The following is a 24,904-nucleotide window of genomic DNA, read 5'->3' on the forward strand; positions in this document are numbered from 1 at the left end:
GGATGTACGCTGTACGCAATTGAATTTAAATACGAGTTTCGATGGACAGACAATCAATGTTTGTATGCGATTTTATAATTGTTATATCGATCACGATTGATTGAAGTGTATAAGTTTATGAATCATTCGTAGTTTGAACTTGAGTTCATTGTTAGAGATGTTGATTATAATTACATACACAGCCGGTTTCCGCTCCTTTGTTTAGTAGAAGATTAATACAGATTATTTACAATAATAATTTGACAATATTTTTACCGTCAAAGATCAACAGCAACATTTAAGCCACACACAGCCTCAAAATCTTTAGAACACTTTCAAGACAAAAACGTACATACCTACCCAGTATTTTTGAAAATTCGATCACTAAAATTGAACCAAGTTTTTTCATCAGTAAATTGGCTACATTTGGCTACCCATAACATTACCTGAACACCATTCAAGCTCCCAAATTACACTACTCGAACCTTTTCCAACTACCTTTGTAGTGGTCTGAAAACACCGCAAAACCGTTGTAATTATGTCTATATAGGTACATATATACCTTCTTATATAGGAAACTGGGTATTTGCGTGTTCCCTAACAAAGGAAAACCAAAATGGTAACAAAGAAATCGCATAAATTACACTTGATTGACAAAACAATTACTTAAATTAAAAGTGATGTTCACGCAAACCCGCATTGAATATAAATTGTTAACACAGGAATAATTATTGCCTACGTGTTTAGAAACCTTCTTAACTATACCTAATCTAGAACTATATTATTTATTTCAATAAAAGATAATATGAAAATTGACTTTTATTTTGTAGGCTTTTTGATATTTAATAACTGATTCTGATGTGCGTTTGAATCGGCATGTGTAAGTACTCGTGAACTTTTTAGAACCGACTGTGGATTTAAGCACAACAGACAAAGGACAGACAAAGAAATACAGCTTCAGAACCCAGTCTAATTAGTTTTTTTTTTTTTCTTAAAAATTTAGGCTCTTTCGTCATTTTGTTACTTAAAAGCATCATGGCCCCACAAAATTTATCAATCGTAGACAATGCTTTATTAAAACCCGGCATCATTATTTGTTTTCGTATCTATAGCCGCACAGCCTTCAAAGTAAACAATACTAGCTTATTCCTCATTCCAAGACAGAATCCTTAAACAGTACAAAGCCCAGAAAGTTCTATCAGTATATTTGCGTTATTTAACCAGAAATCGAATCGGAATCCCCGTTGCATCGCCGGTATGTAAACAGGGAAACGCAACGATCGATATGGCGGGGTAAACACGGCGGTTGCCATGGCAACGCGGCGGGAGTTTCGTCACTTCCGCGCCCCTAGCCCCCCTCGCCCCGAGGTACCGCCCCACCCCCCGCTGGGGCCGCTGTCCGCGGCAGGCTTTGCGTCGTACCACAGGGACGATATAGCAAGTTAAATTGGCTCTGTCCTTGATTTAATGGCTATTTCGATGCAAGTCTGGACCTGTGCGAATAACGAGATTTGACTATCAAAGGGTAGCGAAAAGTTTCAACATGCAGTCGGGGTGTTTTTGGTTTTATTTCATGTCAGTCTGCACCATGGTTTTATTTACCACGAACTCTAGCGATAGGGAGGCACTGTGTGGAAATACTAGGAATCAATTTAGCTGTAAAAATAGACACAATTTGAAACAGAATACAATAGAATTAGTTCAGTCGAAACATCTGTTCTGACAAGCCCACAAAGGACCACATGTTTTCTAAATAATCCCTCATTTAAAACGACTTGTTTTACTGCACTTTCATTGTTATGTTCAAAGCAGAAACGTTCAGATGCGTTGGCGAATTTTAAATTGTTTATTATCAACTGACAGCCAATTATTTAAGCTGAGATAATTAGGCTTTTGTCATGCCATCGGCATTTGAGCAAAATGGGGATGATGGAGAGGGATGACAAACTGTTTGTTACGAAAATTTTTGGGTCCTAAATGGGTTTCACTGAATAAAGTCGTTATGAAATAGCTGTTCTTTCTCTAATGTTTAATTAAATAAAACATGAGCTTTACAAGCATTCGGGACAAAATATTATGACATTATATCACAGCCATGTTTATAATTTGGTATCTGTTCTTTTGTCTTTTGACTGTACCAACCTTTTAGGAATATGCAGAAATGTACTGAGGAGTTTAGCCCACCAGAGTTGTACGGTAGACCGCACATCAGTGGTAACTGTCATGCACCTTAACTCAATAGTAATAAGTACGATTTTCCTATAAAACTGTTACCACTGACCTGAAGTTGACTGTACTATATGTAATTGAATATAATCGGACCTTACCAATTGCTGATAAAATTTGTATGTAAAAATATCTGACAGATTGACCCCAGTCACATACATGATCCGCAATTAAACCTGATGATGATTACAGACCTTTATGGATAAAATGTTCTTCAATTATTTATGTTTTAAGGTCGTTACTATAATAAAATTCTATGTGGAAATGCTAGGTGGTCGTACATTGCAAGAGGCTAAGGGGTTGGTGACCGCAAACAACCCTTTGCCGACCCACCGGCTGTCTCCAACTTGATTTAATGTGACACACACTTCAGTACATACATCCTGTATATGGCCTTCAGACCTGTGTACTACATAATGGTTCAAAGCACACTGAAATGGCAAATCTTATTTATCGCCCGCGATTTCACCCGCGTCTCCTGGGCACTACGGCATGAAATATAGCCTATGTTAAGCGGGAAGAGTGTAGCTTTCGACAGTGCCATAATTTCTCAATCGGTTCAGTAGTTTTGAAGTTTTAGTTTCCTTTAAGAACAAACAATGTTTTCTCTTTCTTGTATTAGTAAAGATTAGTCAAAATTCATGTTCAAGTTAATCCTTCAAATTACTGCATCGATCGATGTTAACATCTTGCTTATTTATGATACCGATTCAAAAGTCAAATTGTTGAGGCAGGTTATGTGCCATTTAAAAATTAAAAAAGGATGAGACCATGATGTAAATGATCTGGAAACTGGTATACATTACATACAAACATATGCATTATGTATGAATATGAATGTATTTACAGTCTTATTTATAAACAGCATAAATATGTGTCGCAAGATTTTTATGCTGCAATAAGAATTCTATCACAGTTCTGGTTATATTTAGTGGATTCTTCAACAGGCGAAAAAATTGGATTGTGATTATCACATGTCATAAATCAATCAATATCCACCTCATTATAGAACGTGGTTTTAAAATAAAACCAGCTTTAGTACTTGGCTTAAAACACAACCCGAACCAAGTTGACGAACCTAGCACATGACCGGTACTTTTTAAGACCACGTTTTAAAATAATGTGGTATAAGTTTTCCAAAAAGGTAACCAGTCTAACCAAGAGGTGTTGGGTTGCCCAGGTAACTAGGTTGAGGAGGTCAGTTAGGCTGTCACTCCTTGTAAAGCACTAGGACTCAGCAGCATCCGGTTAGCCTGGAAGCCGACCCCAACATAGTTGGGAAAAGGCTCGGAAGATGATGATGTTTTCCAAAAAGGCTCATAAAACTCTTATGTAAACCTTTAATTAGAAATCAAAGTAAGTACCTATTTCCAAAAATAGCATCTACTTTATCACACGCTGGAGCAATTACGAAACGTATCATCTGAAAGTTCGAGAACATTCTAACAAAACTTTTGGGTCATAAACATAAGTTTTAGTTGTAAGAAAGCTACGTGAGGCGCATAGAAACGCGTGTCGGAGTTGTGGGCGAAATTTTTGGACTCCAATAAGTATATTTCTTAGAAATGTTATGAATTATTGTTAAGGCTAACAGATTCGGTAGGATAGCCTTAAGTAGTTCTTCGTACTTTCTAAGCTACTCTATTGGCTATTTCATAAGGTTAGTGAACGATAAGGACAAAAATGTTCGAGGAAATTTTCAGTGATAAAGAGCCGGGAATTTTATTTATTGATCTACCTATACGCTGGCATTCATAAGGAGACAACTAGCCGACTTGGTATGAAATGATATGGTTTATTCGACAATTAGGTACCTAATAAATAATACACAGTGGATTGGATGATTGCAAATATTTGACAGTAGGATATGTTCACAAAAATAAATGTCTACAAATCCTACAATAAAATAAGAGTGACCGACATAATTATTTTATTACAAACTTATTTTATGTAAGTCCTAAAATAACCCACAGCCAAACAATCCAGGACTTATAAAATAATAATTAAATGGTTAAATCTGAATTTATTTGGAACCGCAAACAACGTGAAGAGGGCACGACGGAGGTAAATATAATTTAATAATTTAAATGTGTGGTACGAAGGTATTAAAATTAAATTAATGATAATACCCGGTCTTAGTGTGATATTTTCATTGTTTTAAGGTCAGACACAGACGGTACTTTTGTCGGTCGATCGCCTGTAATTAACTTAAACATACATCTGTTCTTTAATTTGGCGTGTTTACATTGTATTTTTTTTAAATCTGTATATGGCCCATCCTGAAGTTCACCGAATTTATGCTTCATCATCTCAGTCTATTGCCGTCTATGGCTGAACGCAGGCCTAGGAATGCTCACCATATCATCATTATCTCTTACCACATTTTGCCAATCCTGACGGTTGATTAATATGTGGGTAACTTACCTGTAACAAAAACAATAACAAATTAGTAAAATGACAAGCAGATAAGTACTAAATTTTGCTAACAATTGATACCAGTCACCATTTAAAAACATAAAAACTATTATAAACTATTTCTTAAAACTATAAATGGTTTGGATTTACTTGTGAGATGATTTAAGTTAGGAATGTATGGCGGAATAGAACATGCTGCCGACCCAAAATTAGACTGCTATAAAGATGACCGATTGACTTCAATTTTAAAACAGGTACCAAAAAATTATACACTAAGCCAAAATCGTTTTGACTTTCAGACTACCCTGTCAGAACTCAAAGACAGGCAGCAGCGTACCCCCAAACCCCTTAATCATAACATAATACAAGCCATGTTATTTTAGTTCAATACAAATTCGGGCCGAAATTCAAACAGTTAGGCCAACGGTAACCCTCCAAAACAAAGGCTTGGTACAATAAACCTTCCTTAGGGACCTTTATTTCTGTAGCAAGGGGTCGGATAGACGCATCAGATAAAAATGTCGGGTTTTAAGCTTTGTGTTACTTAAATAGCAATGTTAGTTTTTTTTTTTTGAAATTTTCTGTGGTAGATGTTTTATCGAGATATGTTACAGTCAGTTTCTTCATCAAAAGTTAAAGCCAAAGTAAAAGTCAAAGTAATGTCTAAAGTAAAAGTAACGGTCAAATTCAATTTTTCTATTAGTGTTACTGTCACTTTAGCCTTGAAAAAACGTATTTGACCGTTACTTTTACTTTAGACATTACTTTAACTTTAACTTTTGATGAAGAAACTGGCCGTTAGTGATTTTAATTCATAAAGTGTTATATTGATGTAACTTGTCTAATGAGTGAGTCTAAATTCAGAAATTGCATTTTTTTTTTGTCATTCTTTTAGTCCTTTTACATCTTCGATGGTTATACGGAAGAAGTTATGACTTAAAATAACACAGTTGGCAAGTTAACTTATTGCAACAATTAATTTGACCTCAGGAGGTCCAATACATACAGTTGCCAAAGCAGATTTCTAGTCACACAGCCTAGTTTAATTGCGTAACTGATTGGCAATGCAAATAGCTTTCATTCTGTCAACGCATTTAGATCTGCAACACCATAAGATTAGTCTATGTATCACCACGTGTCCACATAGTGGGTTCTACATAGATAAGATCATTGTTATAACGTATCAAGCTGTATTATACATGCGTAGTATTACTGCACATTATTAAATATTAAATCAGTAGAAGATTTTGGAATAAAATCATCTACCAACGCAAATAAAAATCATTTGGCAACCACGATTAATTTATATTGATTGACTGAATTTAAGAAAAATCTGCTTTAGTTATATGATTAAAATATTGGAACTTCTTCATCGTCATAATCATCTCAGCCAAAGAACGTCCACTGCTGAACATAGGCCTCCCCCTTAGATCTCCACAGATACCTGTTGGAGGCGACCTGCATCCAGCATCTTCCGCCGACCTTTATAAGATCCTTGATCCTTGTTAGTCTCATAAATTTGGGAGTTTCAGACTCACCCAGTCTTATTTAAAAGAAAAGATTACATAGATTTGTAGCAGTCAAAACCTGGATTTATAATCAAAGCTTTTTCTGACTGAGTTTTAAGTTCAATTACAAAGACTGTGTGACCATTAGACTCAGAACAAAGGCACCCTTTACCTAACTTGCGAGTCGTCAACTTGGTACTACGCTTGTCATTCCAACTCCGCCCGCAGTGGTAATTGGAAGAAATCTCTTAGACGCTGAGGGATCCATTTTGTCCTTGTTGCAATGTAAACATACTGATTTGTTTTTGTTTGTGTTTGTACTCTTGTAAGATAAGTGATTGTGATTTTTGTGATATTTGTTTTATTAAATTAAGGTTGTTTATGAAGGTTGCTTCCAAGACCACAAGACAGTTAGGTCTACGACCATATGAAGTGTATGGTTTTCTTCCCACTGTACATTATGGTACACTTTCGTGTGTTATTGTTGATATGAAAACAAATATATCAGTAAGTATACCTAGACTAATTTTTTGTTGAAGTTCTAAGCTCTATTTATTATTTTAGGTTGTCCTTAAATGTGTTGTTTCACTGTTAGTGGCAAGGCACCCTTATACGTTTGTGACTAAAATAGTAACACCGATTCTGCTTGGTTTCGAACCCGCGAACTCGTGCCTTAGAAGGTCACTGAGCCTTCGGGCCACCACGACACCACACAAATACTCTTTCTATAATAATTAAAAAATATGTTCTATTCTATTATTTAGTTCGAAGGTTATAATGAACTAAATTCATGTTACAAGCTAAAAAATGTATGACCGTAATTTCCCTAAGGCTTGTTAAGTTTAATTAAACACGTAACGAGTTAACAAAAAATATTTTAAATATGCCTGCTAATCTTAGTTAGAGCCTGCAATTTAAAAATTGTGTTTAATTTCTGCTTTATGTACTAACTTTTTTTCATGACCTTGCCTGACTGTATATTATTTTCCTTCTCGTTAATCCATCCTAAGGTTGTCTGGAAGAGATCGCTCTTAGCGATAAGACCGCCCATTGTGTCACCTCTTTAATTTAGTTCTAAGATAAAAAATATAAAAAGTGGTGTAACTAATAAAGTATATCTATCTAGCCTCACTAAAATGGTTCCGTAACTATACAAATATTGAGCACGTTTACGAGTGTGATATTAAAAAATAGAATGAAGAACATTCATTAAAAAATACACCTACATATACATAATATGCTGTATCTACAGCATTTCAAATTTCCCTCAAGCTTCAAAAGATTGTCTTCGTTAATTCCCTCATTGTGACGAAAACTGACTGAGCGTCGCTAATTCGTCAAAACTCAGTCAACACCGACCGGGAGATTTTATGTAAATGTACGCACACACTAGGCGAATCTTAATTATGGATGATAATTAATTACATTAGCAGTTTAAACTCTGGGCTGTTAATTTGCATTGCACGTGTGACAAATTCTGAACTATTGTGTTAGGAGTTTGACAGCGTTGCGTCACAACGGAATTGAGTTGAATTATTCAGATACCGACGGTGAGTGTGTTGTCAACCTAATTAGATGAGCTGGAAGTTGTTTTCGAAAACGTTAATGTTGAATTGGTCAAATGGTGTGATATCCCTTGGTAAATTAACTTTGGTGATTTAAATTCGTTTTTTTTTTGTCAAAATATTGATTCATACACTAAACAACCATATCGACATGCGAGCTTGTGTAAACGTGACATAGAGCATTTTCAAATAAAATACACCATCTATAATAGTGCATCATAAAGAGAATAAAAAAATCTCAGATACCTACACCGATTTCTACCTCTTTACAATACAAACACTTGAGAAAAAGCGACGTTAAAATATCTGTTTAGTATCAAAGATAAGTGCGTAAAAAATATAAGCACTCGTAAAACGAAACGTGGACAGAAAGTACTTGAATCAAGTGGATAGCTACTGTGTATTAGGAGTGCTATTTTTTATCAAAACAACACACGTTATAAAAAATAGTTTTTGTGGGATTTTCAAGTGCCTACTACTTTTTTGGGCACTTTAATACGTTATTTAGAGAAATGGCGGTCTTTTAAAAACATATTTTGAGATTATCTTACGCAACAGCGATTTTTTTAAAATATTTTTTTGCGTTTATGCAAGCGAGCTTTTGTAATTTATTTGCTTACACAGCAAGCAGCGGCTTCGACGTTACAAAAGAAAATTGAGTTATAACTAAATTAAGAAAAGCCAACTGTAGGAAAAGACTCGTCTCGTACCAAGCCACTAAACAACATTTTAATTCTTAAAGAGTACATAATAAAAATACTTTACGGAAGGTAAAACGTTGAGTGAGTTATATCGTTATTTAAAAAAAAAATATCATATAACTGTAATACCTAATATTTTAAAAAAGAGTACCTAACCATTGAGTTTCTTGCCCCTTCTTATCCATAGAAGGGGCAACTATAATCAAACTATTTTTTTTTTTATATTCATAGATAGATAGGCAGTCAGATAGGCAGTCGCTCCTTGTGAAGCACTGGTACTCAGCTGAATCCGGTTACACTGGAAGCCAACATTGTTGGGAAAAGGCTCGGAGGATGATGATTCATAGGTGCTTCTAAAGGCCTAAATGAAATAAAATTATTTAACTTTGATTACTTAATTATTTGTCATGCTTTCAATTCAAAGATTTATCTTACAAACAAGTTAAAACAAAAAAAAAAAACATTTCTTATTTTAAAATCGGATTGCACTAAAAGCATTTCATTTTAACCAAACGTCATTGGCAGTGACCAAAGCATTGCAATGCGGTTTCTATGACGCGACCGTTTCGACCGCATCCGAGTCAGAAAAGAGAATTTAACATTAAATCCGTTCCTACCATTAAATTCAATTCAGATTTCGCGGTATCAACCTGTATATGGGGTGGAACCTAGATTTTTTAAAATAAAATTATTTAAGAGTTCTGATATTAATAATGAGTTCTGACAGTAAGTATGTAATCTTCTAATCTGTGTTCAAAAAAAATCTAGCTGTCAATCTGGAACGCATTTGATACTTTTAACATGTATAACTACAGATTTGATAACTTAATTCTTGAAGTATTTCTACAAATCGCAGCGTTTATTAATATCAAAATTGACATACAATAAAAGAAGTACATACACCAAAATTGTTGAGACAAAAACGGTTTAACACAAATTCAGTTAGACTTATTCGCAATAAGAATTTTCAGAATTGTTCAGGGATCCTCACATTACGCGAAGACAAAAGACGCCTCGGGTTGCGCGCTCTTTCGAGGGCCTTAAAACGCTTTGGGGGCACGATATCTGAAACATGAACACTATTGTCTACCGAAAAGAATCTACCTCTCAAATAAAATGTATCTCGAAATCGATTAACGAGTAACATTCACTTTTATTTGTTAAACGTCTAGACGATTCTACTATTTTACCACAAAAGAAAATTACGACTGTTTATCAGTTTAAGCTCACTGCAAACTTTTAGTCAGTTGACAATTTGTTCAGGCTCATAAATCAGTATGGAAATGATTGGTAGTAAACACATAAGTACTTAACAACGATCCGGTATTTGCCCGGTATCAGAAAGTCTAAGAACTTTGATTGAATACACGATTCTCTTCAAAAATATATTTTTGCCAATCACCGCACCGGGCCAATAGTTGGCTGACTAGTCGGTTGCAAAGTCAGTTTGGTTTGAACACAGCCTTATGATGCCTAAATTATTTCAGCTTACCTAATTCTTGACAATTAAATCTAGAAAGGCGATGTTTTACTCAAAAGGTCGAAGCTGTCTATTTTAATAATGACTTGAGTGCGTGTGCGTCGGCGCTTAATGTAATAACACTAATTATTTGTACATAGATTTATGTTAGGAATACGAGTGTCGACATATTTATGCCTTAAAAGACTTGTAGATAATGTGTTGATTGAACTTAGAGAAGGGAAAAGTCTAAAGTAATTAGTACTTAACGTGGAAATATATTTGCGTTAAGAAATCAAAAGAAGATTTTGCCAATAACAAGGCTGATATTAAAATGTGCCTTTCACATAAAACTTTTTCTAAAGTATAGAGAAATTGTAAAATAAGACTAGAATATAGACTAGTTCATTAAATATCCACTTTAAACTTTTATTGCATACAACAAACCATTAACTTCGTATTACGGAAACTTTGTTCTTCCCGTTAAGGCAACCGCTTTCGCGCCTACAGCGAAAATAAACAATGTTAGCTGTCAAAGTTATCTGTACCGCACAAATTATTATTTGATTCGACTGCTGGTCACGTAATTAAACCGGGCTGTATACTCGTAACTATTGAGAATAACTTCTCTCGTAGCTTTCGTGAAAAGCTTCGAAGAACGAATTATATTTCCAGAATTCAGTCAATAGCTTCCACCCTTGGGAATTACTTCGCGCAATCGGATAAAATTCCTGTAATTCTAGCCTATAATGTTCCTAGATGTTAGGCTATATAACACTGAAAGAATTCTGCAAATCGGTTCAATAGTTTTTGAGATTAGCATGTTCAATGAAACCCGTTCAGCTTTACAATATTTTGGTGACGTCCGATTTCTCATGCTATTCTAGCACTGCGAAGGTAAGCATTTTTCATACAGAATAAAGTGACGGGAATGCGAATGCCAGTGGCAAGATAGAATTGAGTTCAAGCATTAATTGATGAGTGTGTAAGGTGGAAATTTGGCAGTCAGTTGCGTGCCAAGATGTCAGCTTAAATGTCCTGGAGAATTTATAGATGGCCTTGACTAGACGAGAAAAAGATTAAGGTAGGTAATTTGCTGTCGTAATATTTTGGAAAACTAAATAGGTATTAGAAAAATCCTTATCATTTAGATTTGAAAGTGAAGTAGGTGCATTGACCTAAGTATTAGAAAAAATACCATTTATATTTTTGAAATATTTAAGAAGTATTTGTACCTATTTAAACTTCATAGTTTGAAGTATCCTTTCAGATGAAAAGCCAAGAGACTTTATCGAATTTTTAAGCCCCGAAAAGTGTATGGAAATGAAAAAATGTCACATTGAATGCATCACGCCACAAAATCGGCTATGCCATGCAGCCCGGAGGGTAGCTAGCTTCGCTTTCAACGTATTTGAATAACTCTTCGCCTGTGTGGATCGAGAGTAAATATTACATTTTTGACATGTGAAGTCGGGTAGAAAGGATGTTGTTTTTAGGTTCGATTTTAAATTGGAAACTTCCGATTTGTATTTGGTCTAGACAGGTCTTGTTTACTTTGCAGAATACTGGCACGATTTTAAAGGTATAGCTGGCATGATAACTTTTGGTTTTCAAACCATTTTTGCCTTGATACGTCGCTACTCGCTATGCATAAGTAGTACCATAGAAATAATGGGTAAGTAAAATTATAATAACATTTTGATCCTCTAATATTAGTCTTTTTCTTTATTTATCCTAAATAGAGCGACTCGTATACTTACAAGTGTCTAGATCTAATTCAGTAACACAATGAATATAACTTTCATACATTTCGACATCGCAACAATAATTACTTGTATCACGCACAAAAGGAGCCTTGAGTCTACAACACACGTTTAACTGTTTATAAAAAAAGCTACAAAACAGCTGTTACTTCAACACTGCATAGAAACCTCAACTTGAACTTACATACACTTATTATATAAGTATTTCAACAACAAAATGTCGTAACAGTAGATAATGTTGAATACCTTCAAACTGCAGACTAAATAGTCGGCCGACAGTTGAGCCGACGATAGGCATTTTTATATTCTCTTGATTCATCATCTCCCGAGCCTCATGCCCACTATGTTGGGGTCGGCTTTCAGTCTAACTAACCAGTTGCAGCTGAATACCAGTGTTTTACAAGGAGCGACTGCCAATCTGACCTCTTTCCTTTTCTTTTAATTCCAAATAATGTCTTCAGTCGGTCTGATACCAGCTAAATACCTGATCATCGTAATGTGCGAACTACAATGATCAGGTATTAAGCTGGTACCATTCATCCATCATTCATTCATATCACCATATACCTACATACACCATCATCACGCAAGTATCTCCAAACAAACTATCGGTCGACTAAAAGTTTGTAGCCCACAGACTATTTTAAACAGAATTATTACATAGCTTACGTTGTTTAGAACAAAGCAGGTCTTAGCAAATAGTCTGAAGTTAGCTCCAGTTATGATGGGCAAGTGATCTACGGTTCTGATCTGACCGGGGGACAGGTGAAAGGCGTTTGAGCAATTGCCGAGTATGAATTGGGTGGTAGAGCGCTTTTGTGGTGTTGGGAATTTTTGTTAGTGGCTGTCAGTTTGACAGATACTCATAGGTATAATAAAGCTCTTTACAATGGAAATATACTTACTAAATGTATGAGAAAAAGCACCAGTAGATAGATATACTTTATTAGGTACACCATTTTTTTTATCATAAAAATAATTAAAGTAGGTGACGTAGATAATGTAACAAAAATGTAAAATTGGTACCTAATAAAAACTATCTATCTATCTTAAGCTTTATATGCTCATAAAAAGGTGAGGATATCTCATTTAAAAAACTAAAAACATTTTTTTTGCATTAGTGACGAGAACCAGTCAAGGTAGCTTGCTTATGCATTGACCTGTGTAAAATAAGTTTTTATGCATCACCCTAAAGCGCTATACATACCATTAATACTCCAATCTCCATCAGGAGTTATAAGACAGCTTACTCTACAGGTTAGTCTAATAAATCATGCTATATTGTCATTGTGCCTTTGTGATCAACGAGTGATGATTACGTAAGCAAGGGGAAAGGAGATCAGGTATGACTGGCAAGATGTGAAGATGATAGCAACCAATTATATTAAGACTTTAAGAAGGTAACTGAGGTTTTTTTATCTAGTTCAAACGCAGATAGATTTAACACTAATAACATTTTAAGCTCTCATGAATCAATTCAAAACGTTTGTTTTATGATAAATATGAAAGAATACGGGTACAAAATAGGATGTTAATCACATTATAGGTACATAGGAGCTCCAATAATTGGTAATATATTCAAGCATTTGGGTATACATGTTATATGGCAAATCAGACAAATTATTTTGGAATATTTTTTTATCAGTAAACAGGATGAGAAGTCAGGAATTTCGAAAGCAATAATGTATCTGCTGGTGGTTTACTTCAAGTTTGATTTCTCGGTAAAAAATATCCTGTTTATTTTTAAGTTTAAGGCTTGGCGGAAAGCTTTTTGTTTATGGAAGTCCTATTTATTCATAATCATTGTAAATGTTGACAGAAATTGAATTTTACAACTGTTTACCTACATTAAATCGCACGCAAATACTACACTTTCCTGTTATTCAACAATACTATAAATCAAACCAGACTATCAAAGGCTACATTTCAGTTGATTTCCTAGATCAGTATTGCGCAGGCGCAGGGGCAAGTCCACGCCAACGCTTATGCCTCCTTACGTAACTGGTGACGTCATATTTAGAAACTGTCAATTAAATGTTAGGCTGTTTTATGCTCCATAATAGCTGACATTGAAATATTCGTCTCGTACAAGCTTTCACAAAAAGTCGTGGTGGACTAGTGGGTAAAGAACTAAACTCTCAAGTATGAATGTGTGAGTTCGATTCCCGGTATGGCCACTAATGCAACTTCACTAAGTTTGTATGTACTTTCTAAGTATATCATGGACACCATCGACTGTGTTTCGGTGCGCATGATAAACTGTAGGCCCCGGCTGTCATTTGAACATATTCGGCAGTCGTTACGGGTAGTCAGAAGCCAGTCTGACAACCAGTCTTACCAGTCTAGATAAGACTGGTAAGAAGGCTATTGGGCTGCCCGGGTAACTGGGTTGAGGAGGTCAGATAGGCAGTCGCTTCTTGTAAAACACCAGTACTCAGCTGCATTCGGTTTCATTGGTAGGTAAACCCAACATAGTTGGGAAAAGGCTAGGTAGCTGATGATTCAAGCTTTCACTCCTGAATTTGTGGGAACTGAGGTTTTGTTGAGCAAAATAACCAAAAACATTAAAATCTATGTCACCTTATCGTTTACTATCTTGTAAGTGACTTCCAAAGGAGGATATCTCTTCGTGAAATCTGCGTTATTTAATGCGACAAATCTGTTGTAACAACTTGTTTATATAATGCATATTAGATACCACAATTTAAAAACTAAAATTACTTTGTGTTAAATTTCTACATCAGCTTGCTATAGTTATCGGCACGGATATTGAGCTCTCGGCGGAAGGGTGGGGATCGCTTTGCTCACTGTACACATAAGGCAATAAACCAATAAATCGCTTCTGCGCAGGTGAAGGTCAGGGCTCAATATCCATGCCGATAACTATACTTTTTAAGACAGACTTAGATAGTCCCCCATCTATTTATCGACCGCAAAAAGCGCTGCTTAACCTTACTCATGCCCGGGCCACTGTTACTTAGCCAGAAGCTTCTTCCTCAAAAAGTGTTATATTAGGTGCATATTTAATCGTTTAGTTAGAGTAGGTTGATGACAATTGGTTTCTTGAGATTTAGATTTGGCTGTAAAGGCGCAGACGGTGTTTTATGATACGAGAAACTTTGAGTTAGTGTGGATTCAGACGGTGCGATTTATGTTTCATCACTTGCACTTTCTTGTATAAGACAAAATCTTGTACAGGGGAAACATCATTTGACAGAATAAGGGATCAATTACTTTTAAATAAATTTTAAATATCTAGTTCAAACCAATTTAATAAAAAAATACTACTTGGTCTGAATGCAAAATGTCTCAAACAAGCTAACTGCTATGCTCATACATTTAAAGCTCTTGTAATCGTAAAAAAAAAAAACTAGATAATTTACCTAAACGCAGATTTCATTTTGTAATTTAAGCACATTTTTATAGGAACCAACGTGAAATGAAAAATAAAATCGCTTTCGCCATAACGTGTACGTTCGCGATTCGCCCGCGTCGTGAACACAGGCTCTTATCGTAAATCAAATATTCATATTTGAGCGAACTGAATTTGGTATAAATCTTAGCGTAAGTTAGCCAGTTTGCAAAGGACGATGGGCGTTTTGGTACCCTGTCCAACAGTGTTGATTCTAGTACCATTGCGTAGGTCTTGGCAAGCCAAAAAATGTTTACTATGACGACTAGTCCCAATTCCTTGTCCATTTCGCGTGACATCGACTAATAGAATGTATAATGTTCATAAATCATCAACGTAGATGTAGTTCTTAAATCCAACTGTATTGAATAAAAACTGGTAAAGTAACAAAAAAACAAGAATTTGGCCGTCTTAGAATGTTTGGCTGCCCACTGCTTTAAAAAAAGTCTGTGCGCAAACCTTTGCAGTTCACGCAGAATATAGCTTATGTATTTGATGAAAGTCTTTCAGTATTTACAATCAATAAGGGCCTTACTACAAAAACTTTAAACCCTGTTTTACACTTGTCTAATAAAATTTTGGCTGCAAAATGAACCATATGTCAACGTCATAATTTGACATTTTTTTAGACAAGGCATAAACTGACGTTTAAAAGTTTTTGTGGTAAGACGGTTAATGTTTAATGATTATCGTGTTTTAATAACAGGTTTTTTTTATTTCATATAATGTGTAGGTACATGGAAGCCAGTATGTTTAAAGATAGTATGTAACTAAAATGATTAGTTGTGTTTTCAGAAATGTTTTGAACTTTTGTCAAATCAGATGACGATTGTGTTTCCGTAGTATGACTCCATAGACTATTACAACCTTTAGATTATAATAGAGTGTATCTCAAACAATTTAAGATGTCTATTAACTGAGTTTAAAATTATTATACTGACGACATATGCCTCTTAATGAATTTGCGTATATGGATGACATACTTGTTTCTATGTCGATTTAATTTTTATCGTTACTCGGATCAGACAGCTAATTGAGGCAAGCCCCATAGTTTTTATTATTGTTCACGTAAATACCTTTCTAATGATATATCATACGTTACTGTTGGAGCGGGTACCAAATCCCATACAAAGTGCCCATTGTCCTTTAATGCGTCGTAGACAGCTCGGGGGATTACAATTTAATAAGTTCGCTTGTCTGCGCTCATTATATGGGCATGTTATGTTTTATCGCTATTCTAGAACCCTGGGAGTTCAGAGGTGCGATGAAGCGCCCAAGTTTTGTTGAAAGTTATTACACCTAGATAACATTACAATTTTTTTGTAGAAAAAAAAATACAGAAAGCATGGCATTTAGAATGGAGATTTTCATAATTCATTCTTAGTACCTGATATCAGTATAATTATGTATGTATTTAATACAAAATTCAAAGATTTATTTATATTAAGTCTATAAAAATAATTGCTTAGAACTAAGTTAATATTATGAGGACTTATTACGCTGAGTAGGTTTTCCAACTTAATAAAGTAGATTTCCAGATTGAGTTATCAAAACGACATTTACTCGTATTTTCCTTAAGAAATTCTCCTACGATTCTACGAATAGACATTACATTTACATCGTAAAGTAATTTATTTGAGGGAATGTTACCATTACGTCTAATTAAAAGTAAGCAACAATAAGAGATTCGATTGAAAACATAACTCTGTCGCAAGTACTATATTTACTTTTCGACAGAAATCGAAAATTATAAAGTTACAACTGTCTCAATTAGCGAGCGCAACATAAAACGTGTTCTAAAACCATGTAAATACAGTCGAAATTCGAAGAGCGAGTTGCTCATTCATTAGTTAGTACAATCAAGGCCTAAGCAAACATCAAACCGGTGGATTTTGTTTGAATAATTATTATTTCTGTTTGAATTATCCTAAACAACGCGAATCCCGAATGAAAATTCTTGCTGTGTATGAAATCTAATTAAGTACTCGTAGGTACGTTATGAACTTATAAGCCTGGTTTTTCGAAGCAAGATATACGAGAATAGCTACTTGAATACAACTTTCATTGTTATGTAATTCTAGTCTGGGAAGTCAGAGATTCAGTTTTTAGCTAAAGTAAACTGTCTCGTGGAAACTATGTTAAGTTGTCGTAGGTCGGGAACACTTTCATTGCAGTATTACCGACAATATGCAGTGTTAGACTATCATACATTTTATACGAAGTCCGTGGGTCCGACTTTCGAGATCCGACTTAAGACTTTATCTTCTTACGGATGATGTTCACATTTGTAAAGCTTCTTTGAACAGCCAGAGCTTCTTGTTAAACGTGAACTTTTATAGTAAAGTAAAATAACTGAATTCAATTTAGTAGCGAGTTTCGAAAAGGACTCGACTTCAGCGAATGTTCTTTTCATTTTTGTGAGTTATCAAGAGATACAAATTGTGATACATTGTATGGACAGCATGTTTCGTTTACATTTTCAATGTTATCAACGTAGTAAGCTTATTAATCAGTTATTTGTTTTTGGTCTACGAATGACATTTAAAAAATTGTTTAAGTCTTAAAAAAATGCGGGCTTTAGTGTTAAGATTAAACCATCATCTTGAATAAAGTTTATGGGTTAAACCTAGCACTAAAGTCGGTGCTTTTTAAGACCACGTTTTATAACAAATGAAAAAAAATAAAATAAGTAAAATAATATTACTTACGTTTCGATATCGTTGGAGCGATATCTAATACATGTTTGGCGGCCAGCGCGCCGTCTTTCACGTAACTTCAGTTCTGAAACAATACAAAGATAAAATATTAATATTACTAGCTGGTGCCCGCGACTTCGTCTGCGCAGGTTTAGTATTTCGAACAATATGTTTACAAATTGTAGCCTATGTGTTATTCTGATGTATAAGCTATATTATTGTAAAGTTTCATTAAAATCCATTCAGTAGTTTTTGCGTGAAAGAGTAACAAACATCCATACATCCATACATACAAACTTTCGCGTTTATAATATTAGTAGGATATAGTCAATAGAACTATCAAAGAAACGATAGATGGATTGTGTGAAAGTCGAAAGAATGTTACTTGTAAGATGACGGCTGACAGAAGAGTTTGGAAGAAGAAAACATGCTGCGCCGTCTCCAAATAAAATTGGGATAAGGGCAGGAGGATGATGATGATTACCGATAGTAAATTTGATAAGTACTTGTTTTTTAGAAATAGATATAATTTGATAAGAACCCTTATAATTAATGATCTCAGAAAATAAGATTATGTTTTTAGACGTTTCTATGATTCATAGTTGGTTGACCGTGAAGGTAGCTAAAAAGCAATTTAATCTAAAAAGGTCGTAATATGGCTGGATATAATAATTATATCAATATATTTTTTATTAATATGGTAGTCGCTTTATTGGTATTTCCAAGTGGCTATATAAGCGGCCAGTATTTTATGATATCATGCTAACTTTTTTTGGTAGCCTTTTTTCTAAACACCTTCGCATATTGTGCCTTTGTAGTCCAGTGGCCGATTTCAATTGCCTATCTATCTTTGGTTTGCTTACCAGAACTGAATTCAAAATTGTATCCCTAGCAACCAAATCAACAGATACCTTACAAAGGTTATTGAAATCGTCTGTAACTGGAATTGTACTGCAATTATTTCACAAATTATGTCACATTTTAACCATATAATTTGGATATCCCCAAAAACCTTTAACTAACTGCCCAATAAAGGGCAAAAAGACCATAACAGAACAGTCATAATACATAATACTACATAATAAAAGCCGAAAAAGTTCGTTATCCTACCAGTGTGCTAGTGGATCACGTTTTAACCGTTGCTTGAATACCCGACCTTGGATAGACAAAAAATATATAATAATCGGGCCCAGGTAGCAACGGACGTGATTTGGAGACCTCCAGACGGTTTCTAGGATTTTTGGGGTTCGGTTTTTATGAATTCGTGGCTTTCTATCTTACTGTTTATCTTAGTGTACCTTTGTGGTTGTTTCAAGAAAATATCTTTGAGGCAAGTGTGTATTAACAAGCTTCTACCCGTGGTTTCAACCGAGGCAACTAATTGCCGGACATTAATTAAAAGTAGCTAGTATGTTATTTTTTTATTATACAAGGTAACTCTGCCGAAAATCCAAATCCACCTAGTCAAATTAGGTGTATGACTGCCAGTTTCATCAAAATCCATATTATTTTTTGTTTGAAAGAGGAGCACACATTTTTAAGTAAGAACATCTATATTATATAATTTTGCGTTTAAAATATTAGAAGAAAAAAAAAAAAACAAAAATATGAATCACTGCAACCAGATTCAGAAGTCGCTTTCCAGGTCATATTACAAATTACTAAATTGCCTAACTAATTAAGTAGTTATGCAGGTTACAGACTTACTGCATCGTAAAGATTTTTTCTCATGCAATCAACGGCTCACTAGATTACTTACCTACAATACAACTATAGAAAAAGATACCAATACCAATCTCTTGAAACGCGAACGTAAATTACGTATAAAAATTGCTAAATTCCAATACCAATTTTCAATGAAACATTCATTTGAAATCACGAAATTGAAACTGGTATCAGCAAATTTTTCAAGATCACTGTCAACAGTCCAAGGTTACCAAGAACTTGCCGACACGCTTTCGTTAAATTGGCGGCCAAAATCATTTTGTCATTACTTCGTTGTATAATGCTAAGAATTTTTGTATTGAAACTTGATAAAAATGGATTGAGGTTGGTGATTTTTTAATATTAGTATTAATATTTAATTAGGCATTAAGGATAAATATGTACTATGTATGTTACTCATGTCATTAACTAACTAGGAATTTATAAGATCTTTCATTTCTAAAAGTATATATTTTATTATGTTTCAGCAAATAAACATCCCAGAGGGTCCCAATTTGTAACAGCGCCATCTAATTGTTAACGCAAGAACTACATGTGTTCTACAAAATCCTCGCTAGATGGCGTTGAATCTCGAAAGGAGCTCAATAAAGACCATGCGGAGGCGAATTTAACAATTACATTAGGCGATTTCTAATCTATTGTGAATGGAATTACTACGCAATCTTATGTAAGGTTACTCATGTTTTGCAATAGCTTTGAGACTAAAGATAATGTCAGTAAGTAGAAAAAAGCCACATAGAGATTTACGTATGTGTTTGTTTAGTCAAATAAATTGGTAGAAGATAATAAAACCTATTTTAACAGACAACACGTGCTTACAAATGATTAATTGGAACTTGACGTTTCGTAGTAATCCTCATTAGGACTAAAACAATAATTATAACATACCACTGCTATGTAATATTTACACTGAATTTACCCAGGCATTGCTATAATTTCATTACCAGGAATCACTGAACTAACATAGCTACACCTAATAACCAATTCGTACTATGGTTACACATAAAACCTAGCTGTTCCACGCGGTTCCACCCGCTTCCAGGGGAAACTACTTCTCTTACCCGGATCAAAAATAGTTTATGTTCAGCGCAGATAGGTAATGAAGCTTCCTAACAATGAAATATTAAAATCGGTTCATCAGTTCCGGAGCCTAAGTATATTAGATTCAAACAAACAAATTATCAAATCTTTCCTCTTTAAGTACATTATTAGTGTAGACGTAAAATAATAATGTTATGTCTAAATGGATACATGTCAACATGGGATCGCCTATGTCGTCATCAGGGTCCCAACTCAAGCTTTGTAATTTCACACTCTATCAACTCAAGTACTACCGATTAAAGCCATGTTCACATTAGCTTGCTTATTCGTCAGTAATTTTTGGCACATTAAACTGACCACAATAATCCGAAAGTTTCGAAATCATTTCAAGCTTGTAACGAACAATAAAAGAGCTTATAATGTAAGTAGTAACAACAATAAAAAGCAATAAAATATCAACTGGATGGTTTGAACTACTCCAGCAACAACTATTTGTAGGTACCTTCTCATGTGCCTCGCCTTTTCCCAACTATGTAGGTATCGGCTTCCAGTCAAACCGTATGCAGCTGAGTACCAGTGTTTTACAAGGAGCGACTGCCTATCTGACCTAGGCATCATCTCCTAAAAGAAAATAATCATATTATAGAGAAATAAGCTAACAATGAGTTTCATATAAAAACTTGCAGATAACACACATTCTTATTTACACTCATGTAGAGGTATAAAGATAAATAAATTCTCATTATGCGGAAGTTGGCAAGTTTCTTTACTTAAAGGATATTCAAGAACCGTTGATCACGGGCGTACGTAGTAACTGACAAGTTTACCTTCAATTGCAGTAAGTAAACCTTTCACTCGTACTTTATCTCGGTTACGACGGATGCATCATCTGATTGCTCAAAAACTTGATCGGTTGTATCGTATTGGGTTACAGTGAAATAAGCCAAGGACCCAAATAACCCTATTTGGGTCCTTGGTTTCGAATATATGACATGAATTGAACTACAGTTGTACCACTACAAATCTGTCTAGGATTTTCAACAATTCGGTGACAGTCAATTGCTCATTTCAACTGTCTTTTGTTATTTCTCGTTTCAGCGTACCTTATAATTTAAGAAGCAGTAAATTACGGTCTTAACTAAGAGAGACACAAACACGTGTGTGCCTTAACAAGTTAGGTGACCCAACAACCACGCAAGACCTAAGTCCCAAGTCTTTGTCTTGAAACAATATTCTAAGGCACGCTGCAAACTGAGAACAAACTAGCAGTATTTCACAAACAATTTTAGTCTATACTATAATATTATAAAGAGGAAAACTTTGTTTGTTTGTAATGAATAAACTACTGGACATATTTTAAAAATTCTTTCATCATTAGAAAGCTACATTGTGTGCGAGTAACATAGGCTATATTTTATCCCGGTACGGGTAGTAGTGTCCAAGGAACGCGGGTGATACCGCGGGAAAACGGCTAGTACATAATATAGTTCATTAGTAATAAGTTCAGTGTGTCCGCGACTTTAGGTTGTCGTAGGCGTTGACAAGGGTCCGACTTTATTTACTCGCCAATGCCGGCCCCTTTTCATTACCGGGCCCGTATGCTAAATGCTTCGACCCTAATTAAGGAAACCAGAATTGGAATATGGGCAAGTGATATTACGAATAATTTCATTTCCGAAGGCTATGGGGCCTTGTTAATATTTTAAATTAATATATTGGAACGTCGACGGTCATTTTTTTTGTTTTTTTTTTTTTAAGTTAAGGTAAATAATGTTGTTGATTGCATAGTAAGATTTTTCCTGTGAGAAATGTTAAATTAAACCTGTAAACATACTTGAGTATAATTAAGGAACTGCCCTACCTACACCTTATTTTTGTTTACATCATATAACGTAGATATTTATATTGTACATAGAGGACTTCATATACGGCATTAAGTCTTTTCTCACACTTTTAATCAACTTAGCCCTTATCAGGACGATCAGCTGTCATCTTCCCCCACAAAAATGGTGTTGCTTCGTATTATGTAGTAAAATAAATGGCTTCATCGCAACTCCGCTTTATCTCGAGCCAGCACTCCTAAGGGCAACAGATAAATAGAGTAAACAATAGAAGGGACAGTTCATAACACGTAGTGTCAACGTAATAAACTAAACTCGGTTAAACTTGTTGCTGCTAACGAATCTGATGTTGACGGTACCATTAATTTTGGTTGTCATGGTAACCATGGTTTGGGAGATTTGAAGGAATGGTGATGGTGATAAAATGTACACTAAAACCGGGTATTGTTAATCCTAGTCTGGGATGTAACTGCTTAAGGACATGGATAACACCGCAGGAAATAGAGTTTTTAATAAATTTTCTAGACTTATAGAGCAAGACACCTAGGCTCAAAATGTACTAAATACATCGTTGCAAAAACCGAACGAAATTGACTAAAATTTATACTGTAAGCGAATAACGTAAACGCAAAGCATTGACGAAATTACCCGGTGCCCATAAAATGGCGGACGAATCGAAATAAATTTTAAATTAACCCGCGACAAAAGGTGCCTACCTTTACCAATTCATTTTGAAAACTGCTGCCGTGTGTATTGTGATAATTACTTTATTGCTGCATTATATTGAAATTTCACGAGGTTTAGCTCTCCAAAATATGCGGAAACTGGTAATATTATAATATTCATGTGTACCCTAAAATTCCACTACAACATCAAAGAATTACTTTTGGTCACCAAAATCATGTGATGTCTACGACTCAACAGATTCTTTTCTTGTTTCTATCTCTAATAAATTACTTTAAATTGCTCATTCTGCAATACTTATTTACAATGATCGTTCAGTTTAATGTAGACAGAAGGGATGCGCAAGACAGTTACTACCTTAGTATGACCGTAAACGAATTTAACTGCCTCAGCCTAAGTAACGATCTACGTAACGCACAAGTATTTAATATACCAACCTCTCCCAAACAAGCTCCCAAAAACATTGAATTTTCCAAATTTCAATAAACAAAAACAACATAATTCTGAACAAAACTTCAAAATTAATTCCAATAAGAGTTAGAAAATCAGATCAATTTTGGAACAATGAAAAGATACCTAATATTATTATAATGAAAAGTAAAACAGAAAGTACACAAACGGATCTGGTCGTATCATGTAATCGTATTACAAAAGCCAAATTAATGATAAAAGCTGCCAACTTCCCGACATCCATTAAATCTCCCGTTGAAGTTCCAACTAAGTTTTCGCTCGAAAAAGGAATTATGAAGTGGGACGATTTCTGAATCGACGATTTGTTATGGGAGACAAACAAAAGCTTAGACGAGACGTTTTCGAAGACCTAAAGACATAACAGGAGACTAGAGACTCATGTGATAGAATTATTCGCGTATTATTTTCTAAGTATTTAAGGCGATCAATCACTCATCTAAACATAAATTATATCTCCACCCACACGGAAATTCAAGATTCAGTTTAACTCTTATTATTAGATTCTAAGAATATCTTATCTGGTTTGAGGATTGAATCGATTTTACCTGATATTCAAAGTTTAGCAAGTAAAGCCCGTGGTCGTAAGCGTGGCTTGGCTTTGAGAAGAATGCTTTCCCGTTATTTAGCAAACAAGATTGAGATACTAAAATGTTTCCTTAGCACTACAATAGAATACATGGTTAATATTATGATGGGCTATTATGCAACTAGCTCGAATAGGATGGAAACGGACGTCTATCTAAAGTATCTTTATTTCATACAGGACTTTTAACACGTAATTCCCTCGACGAATCAAGAAAAGGATATCAATGGGAAAAATATTTATTTATTCATTGATGCAAAGTGGTGGGTCGGAGAGAAACCCCAATGCAAACATAGTGTAATTCACGACAGCCTTGAGAACTGAACAAAGGTTATTTTGGTCTATGAGGGTCTATATTTATTTTACCCAAATATTGGTAAATAAGAAAATGTGCTTAGCATTTAATGGGTCGGTATCTATCTTGAAATATGTATCCTAGAAATATTGAATACGACCCTTCAGGCTGTTCGAGTATAGACGAAAGATTTTATCAGTTTAGCGGAGAAAATTTAAAAAACGTCAGTTTCTTTTGCGAGTGGTGTCAGTCCTTGTCTTTTCTCTTGATATAATAAGTATAATAATTACAAAAAGAAAGCAAAACCGGTCTTATAGACTTTAAACAGCAGCAAATCCTATAAATAGAAAATGAGTAAAACAATTAATTAAAGCGCAGACAGCAGATAACGAATAGACACAACAGTTGCAGAAAATAGAATATTCATTCACATTGAAACTAGATATTTATTCAAATAGACTCCTTATATCAGAGCTCTTGATTTAGTGGACCATGGCACTTTCGTTTCATGCGAACAGGCCCTTACTTTACATCATTTGG

General features: G+C 34.8%; 1 protein-coding gene across 4 annotated transcripts in view; it reads right to left on the bottom strand.

Moving 5' to 3' along the window:
- LOC124635912 (brain tumor protein) overlaps window positions 1-24,904 on the bottom strand; it is a 448,880-nt gene that overhangs the window by 62,267 nt on the left and 361,709 nt on the right. For all 4 annotated transcript variants that reach the window (XM_047171870.1, XM_047171868.1, XM_047171869.1 and 1 more), the window contains one exon: window positions 17,737-17,809. The gene's annotated coding sequence lies outside the window, so the exon portion shown is untranslated. The remainder of the gene's footprint in view (window positions 1-17,736; window positions 17,810-24,904) is intronic.

This window comes from Helicoverpa zea, chromosome 13, assembly GCF_022581195.2.
Source record: "Helicoverpa zea isolate HzStark_Cry1AcR chromosome 13, ilHelZeax1.1, whole genome shotgun sequence".
Lineage (NCBI taxonomy): Eukaryota > Metazoa > Arthropoda > Insecta > Lepidoptera > Noctuidae > Helicoverpa > Helicoverpa zea.